This window comes from Cynocephalus volans, chromosome 2, assembly GCF_027409185.1.
Source record: "Cynocephalus volans isolate mCynVol1 chromosome 2, mCynVol1.pri, whole genome shotgun sequence".
Taxonomy (NCBI): Eukaryota; Metazoa; Chordata; class Mammalia; order Dermoptera; family Cynocephalidae; genus Cynocephalus; species Cynocephalus volans.
The window spans coordinates 81,124,037-81,130,558 of record NC_084461.1 but is presented as its reverse complement, the minus strand read 5'-3'; the positions used below and the strand labels follow the sequence as shown (position 1 = coordinate 81,130,558).

General features: G+C 40.4%; 1 protein-coding gene across 4 annotated transcripts in view; it reads left to right on the top strand.

Moving 5' to 3' along the window:
• The first annotated feature begins 2,502 nt into the window (after window positions 1–2,502).
• ARB2A (ARB2 cotranscriptional regulator A) overlaps window positions 2,503–6,522 on the top strand; it is a 440,538-nt gene continuing 436,518 nt past the window's right edge. For all 4 annotated transcript variants that reach the window (XM_063087443.1, XM_063087441.1, XM_063087442.1 and 1 more), the window contains exon 1: window positions 2,503–2,650. The gene's annotated coding sequence lies outside the window, so the exon portion shown is untranslated. The remainder of the gene's footprint in view (window positions 2,651–6,522) is intronic.

Here is a 6,522-nt window from a genome sequence, read left to right as displayed (position 1 = left end):
CTTTTTCTTCATCTCAGTAAGATCCTGAAGTGCGAGAGAAAAGGGGTGGGGAGAGAAACGAGTTTCTGGTTCCCCTGGAGATGTATAAATGAAAGCCATAAATAAACAAACTAGCTTGTGCAAATTAGATGACTGTTGTCGAAATGAGGGGAAAAAATTGCATCATATATATATGTGTACTCATCATTGTAATGGTTTCTGCTAAGCTACACATGGGCTGCTATAATTCTGACATAACACCTAAGCCCACACACAACAATTTTTGTTGCTGTCCCTCCTTTCTCCTCGCAGTTTGTAGGAAACATTTTTGTGGCTGGCCGAAGCAGGAATCTACTCTACCATTTAAGGTAGAGTGAGGGGAGGAAAGGTCTCATTCTGTTTCAGCATATAACCTCCTCATTCTCAAGTTTGTGGTTTTTGGCAGGATCGGACTTGAAAGGATGGGTTCCCATTGGCTGTTGTCATACAGTGCATTAGTTTCTTCTGCTGAGTAATAAATCACTCCAAAACTTACTGGTTTAAAATAACAACAATCATTTTTATATCTCTATTTCTGTGCATGAGGAATTCAGAATAGGGCACAGTGGGGATGGCTTGTCTCTGCTTTATAAAATTTGAAAACCCAGCTGAAAGACTAGAGGATTGAAATAAATATGAAGGCTCATTCATTTTTGTGTGGTTCTAGCTGGAATTGTTGGCTGAAACACCCATATGTATGTTCAATAGTAAATAGTTTACTACTGAACAAAATAGATTCTCCTAACCCTTGAATGGGCCTCTATCCTGAAACATGAAAAGGTCATATCACCACCCATTGTTTGACCTATTTCCAAGTTTTATATCAACATTGGCACATTACTGTTAACTAAGCTTGACACTTTTTTATTCAGATTTCACTAGTTTTCCCATTTATGTTCTTTTTCTGTTCTAGGATTCCACATTAAAGTTAGCCCCTTCAAACTCCTCTTGGCTCTGATAGTTTCTCAGATTTTTCTTGTTTTTCACTAGCTTGACTATTAGGAGGAGTATAAATCAGGTATTTTGTCTGATGTATTTCTCATGGTTAGACTGGGATTATGAGTTTTTGGCAGGTTTATCTTTTTAATAAACTTGGTCACTGTTTCCAGAGTCTACCAAAATAAAAATGTTTCTTTTCATTCCTCTGTTTAAAAATCCTTCAATTTCCCTGAATGCAGCACAAAATTCAAATTAGTCACCATGGCATACAAAGCTTTTCAAAATCTGGCACTCACATTCCTCTTCGTTTTGAAGTCCTACCCTACAAAGCACATGAGCTGTAGCTGGAAATGAAGCCCTAACAGTTTTTCAGTGCCCTGGTGTTATCCAGGTTTTCATTCCTGGTGAAGGCCAATGGATTCTCCGACCCCCTTCACCGCCCCATGGAACATTCCTTTACACTGCTCCCCCTCTCCCACCTCACCCCCCTTCTTTCTTGTCTTCCTAGCCTCTTGTCCCATACAGTTTTCTAAATTTCTCTAATCTAGTATTTATTACCAACACGATCATTCATTCGTTCAACAAATATTTATGGTCTGCTTTGTGACAGGCATTGTTGTATGATTGAGGATACATACGATAGGGTCACCGCCCTCATAGAGTTTACATTTTAGTGTGGCAGGGTACATTTGCAAATAAACAAATAAATGAATCGCATTGTCCTTTGTTATGAAGGAAACAAGTAAGGAGTTGTACAAACGGTGTAGAAGTGAAGTATGCTTTAGAGTAGTCTGGGATCTCTTCTCTGGAGAATATTGTAAATGTTGGTTTACTTGTTTTACCTTCCTTCACCCTAGCTGCCTGAGGGAAGAGGTGGTCTAATTCAGCTTTGTGTCCTCAGTATCTAGTTTAACTTTATTCATTAAATTAAAGGTTGTGGAATAAGGAAATACACTGAGAGTGCCATCTAAAAATTAAAAATCAGTTGCCCCCATAGCTAATCCTGGATCTACCTGATACAGGTACTTTTCAAAACTGCTTCTGGAAAAACAGAACATTAAAACCCATAAGATTCCCACTTGAGTCAAGTATGTTAACGAAAAAACTTTCAGCTATCATTAGGATGCTAGTATTTACTCCCTATTTTACATGTCATGATTTCGATGTCAATTTAATCTTCCAAACGTAGACCTCCGTCTTTCCTGGAGTAGAAGGGGCTCAGTAAAGCTGGATAATCCATGAGTGGGGGAGTGGGGAATTCGCTGCAAGGACACTGCCAGAATGGTTTTCAACATTCCACTTTGAGGACGAGACTTCAGGGCGGCCCCGTTCTCTAAGGCTACCCAGAGAGGCTTCAGAAGAAAGGGCAGGGGAACGGCGAGCAGAGCCCGCCAGTGGATAAGACAATCCTTAATTCTCACCGGCGCCTCTCTCTCTCCCAGGACACCTAGCGCCACAGGAACCAATCCAGCGACCGCGCCCCGCCCATTTCCGGGTTGTCGTCGCCGCCGACGCATGCGTAGTGACGTTTCAGTCTCCTGCAGACCCCGGAAGTGCAACTCGAACTTGGTTGGGGCGCGGATCCCGAGAGGGAAAGTCATAACAACCGCTCGAGGGAGTTGGACTGGCGAGCTGGAAGGCCACGCCTCCTCCCGCCTCCCCCCTCAGCCCTGTAGCTGGGGGCAGAGCTCAGGTAGGACCTGTCTTTGCGGGGACGTGAGCTCCGGGTGTAGGCCTGGATCGAAATCCGAGGAGGGGGCTGGCCTGGGTCTGTCTCTGGCGGGGATCTTTGGCCTCTGGGCCCGAGACTGTCAGGAACCACGCTGCATTCCCAGCGGACACCTTTGACCTGTGTCTGGGACCCAGCCCATGGGTTGATTACACCTGCCATTTGCACTCCCGAGGCGGGAGGGACACGTGTGTTCCCTAGATGACTCGCCTCATATCTGGGCGTACGGGTTTCTGGGAGCCTCTAGAGTCCTTAGAGTAATGGGCCCTCTCCAGTTTTGTCGGGAGGGGAGGTATTGCTGTTCTCTGGTTAAAGATTTTTTTTCCCCCCTAGAAAAAGTATTATCAACTGCCAAAACATTACCAGAACTTACTCACTGCAGACAGATTAAAGTGCAGTTATAAAATGCTCTCACAACTTATAACATGCATAGGTGCTGGTGAGACGTTTCACTGGGATGCAATATGAATTCTTGGTTGAGTACCTATGACTTTGAAATAACGTTAGGTATGTTTCGGAAGCAGTCTTCTCTTTCCCTCGTTCAGGTATTTAACATATTCTTCTAGTGCTCCAGAGTCTGTATCTGTTGGGCCAAGTCATAGGTTACTTACGTTTTGGCCATACTGTATTTAACGACAAGCCATTCTCTTGCATTTGTCTATTTCTCCAAAATCCTCGAAAAAGGATGTAGAGAGAAAACTGATTTTCATCTGCAGGTGCTTTGTAATGTTTATCATCAGCACCAACTGAGCTAATGTTTATCATCTAACCAACTAAGCTAACTGGCCAGCTCTGTAATGTTTATCTAAATAGGTGCAATGTGATATTTGTTATGCAGTACATGGTATATTTTTGTCTTAAAGCAGAGTCAGAGGTATAGTTCTTTTCCTTATTCTTTATCCTTCATCATGAGGGACAGATATACTGTATTCACTTAGTGTGTTTAAAAACTGAATTACAGAACACTTTTTGATATGCTTAATTAAGGTCTCAGTGTCAGTGCTGGTACCAGGCTTCTTTCAGACTTTTAAACTAGATGTTCCTTCCACTTAACCAGTAAAGACTACGCTGATGGGTGGCTAGGGATGCCCTGGATGCCTTTGAGGCTGCAGCTGCTGCAATACTTGTAAATGGTAGAATAGTACCAAGGCAAAGGAGGAAGTATGATCTATGAAGCCATGAGCATCAGTCTATTCATTCATTTAGCAAATATTTTCTGGTCACCTTCAGCGTGCCAGGTAGTGTTCTAAGTGCTGGGAGGATGGTAGTGAACAAAATAGAATCTTTGTGCTCCTGGAGCTTACATTCTACTGGGTGGGGAAGGACAACTAACCAGTAAATTTATAACAAGTAGTGGTAAGAGTTGTGAAGAAAAATAAAGCAGATTAAGGGGAGAGAGAATGATGGAGGATGCTATTTTAGATAGGGTGGTTAAACTCAGTGTCTCTGATAAAGGGACATTTGAGTAGAGATCTGAATGAAGTGAGAGAGTGAGCTCTGCAGGTGTGTGGGTAGTAGGTGTTTTAGGCTATCATAAAGACCCTGAGCCAACAGCATGTTTGGTATATCATGGAATAGCAAAGATGTAGGCATGGAGGTATCAAGGTTTAAAAATCTTGAGAATGAATATTCATTGATTTGATACGTGCATGAGGGATCTTATTTATTAACAGTCTGTTTTTTCAGCTTTCACAGACCGACCTTTATGAGAATCTGGTGTCCATAGATACACAGGGATGTTTCCATGCTCTTCATTGAGCCCTAACAAAATTAAGCACCATTAATTCAGTTGTATATAACTTGTGCTATTTCTGTTTTTAGAGTAAGATTGGGTTTGCACAGTAGTCATCGATAACTAAGTAACAAGTACTTCTCTGCCCTACGTCAACTTTACTTTTCATTCATTTTTTATTATAATAAAATATACATAACAAAATTTACCATTGTAACCATTTTTAAGTGTACGATTTCATAGCAATAAGTACATTCACATTGTTGCACAACCATCACTATTATTCATCTCCAGAACTTTTTCATCTTCCCCAACTGAAACTCCATACCCATTAAACACTAACTCCTCATTCTATACTAGCCTCAGCCCCTGGCAACCACCAATCTACTTTGTCTCTATGAATTTGACTACTCTAGGTACCTCATATAAGTGCAATCATACAATATTTATCCTTTTATGACTGGTTTATTTCACTTAGTATAATGTCATCAAGGTTTATCCATGTTATAGCATGTGTCAGAATGTCCTTTTTAAGGCCGAATATAACAATCCATTGTATGCATATACTGTGTATTTTTTGTGTGTGTGATTTTATTTTTATTGGGGTATTGGACATGGTATGGGTTGGGAAATGTAACTGAGGGTATGCCCTCCCCCCAGGCAACATCCATTCTAATCTTCTTGAGATGGTTTTTAGAGTTTTTTTCTTTTTCTTTTGGAGCCGCTCTTGCTGCCAGCATGTACTACATTTTGTTTATTCGTTCATTCATACATGGACACTTGGGTTGCTTCTACATTTTGGCTATTGTGAATAATGCTCCTGTGAACATGAGTGCACAAGTATCTGTCCGAGTCCCTGCTTTCATTGCTTTTGGATATCTACCTAGAAGAGAAATTGTTAGATCATATGATAATTCTATGTCTAATTTTTTGAGGAATTGCCATACTGTTTTCCACAGTGGTTACCCCATTTTCCATTCCTGTCAGCAATGCACAGGGGTTCCAATTTATCCACATCCTTACCAGCATTTCCCCATATCCTAGCCAAACATATTTTTATATATATATAATAGCCATCCTAATGGGTGCAAAGTAGTATCTCCCTGTGGCTTTAATTTGCATTTCTCTAAAGGATGGTGATGTTAAGCATCTTTTCATGTGCTTTTTGGCCATTGGTATATTTTCTTTGGAGTGCTATAAATTTATTTTAAGACCTGATTTTAGTAAAAATTTTTGGAGTTTTATTTGGTGGATTTTTTTTAAGGGCTAAGAAGCTGCCATGTCTTTTGTAGCATTTTTAACCCTAAAATACTTAATTGTAAAAACCTTCAATTGTCTGTAGACCAGGTATCTGCAGTAATTACAAACTTAGAAATAAAAGAAACCATAAAGCATCTTTTATAACAATGAATGAATCTTTTGGTATCAGGTTGTGATGAAAATGATTCAGAAAAGCCAAAGATCAATTGTCTGTAGACCAGGTATCTGCAGTAATTACAAACTTAGAAATAAAAGAAACCATAAAGCATCTTTTATAACAATGAATGAATCTTTTGGTATCAGGTTGTGATGAAAACGATTCAGAAAAGCCAAAGATCATCCTGACCTGCTTTGATTTTTTTTTCTTTCTTTTTTTTAATTAGAAGGAAAGAAGTGTATTGATTGGCTGACTGTGTCTATGAAGTAGATCTCTTTTGTTTGGTAGGTAAGAGGAGCAGGAAACAGAAGAGCCAAACATGATGAAGAAACAGAGAAAAGACGTGTTGGATAGCAGTATAGCAGTTGGATGTGGGTGAATGGAAAGTGACAAAGGAGATCAGTAACAGTGATGGTCGATGAGCACCAGAACTGACAGCAGAGGACAGGGGACCCAGCAGCAAAGTCACAGAAAGTAATATAGCTCTGCAGATTGGAGTGAAATGGGGGAAAGGGCGAGTGATTGCAAATTGCCAGCTACATTTCAGATGTGGTTCTGAAATGAGACATTTGGCCCTGAGTAATCCAATGTCAAGTAATGTATGCCAGTCCGTCTGGTTCAATAGTAAGCATTTGTAAGGTGTACATTGTATACTGTCCTATAAGAATAAACTAAGTTGTTCAGACC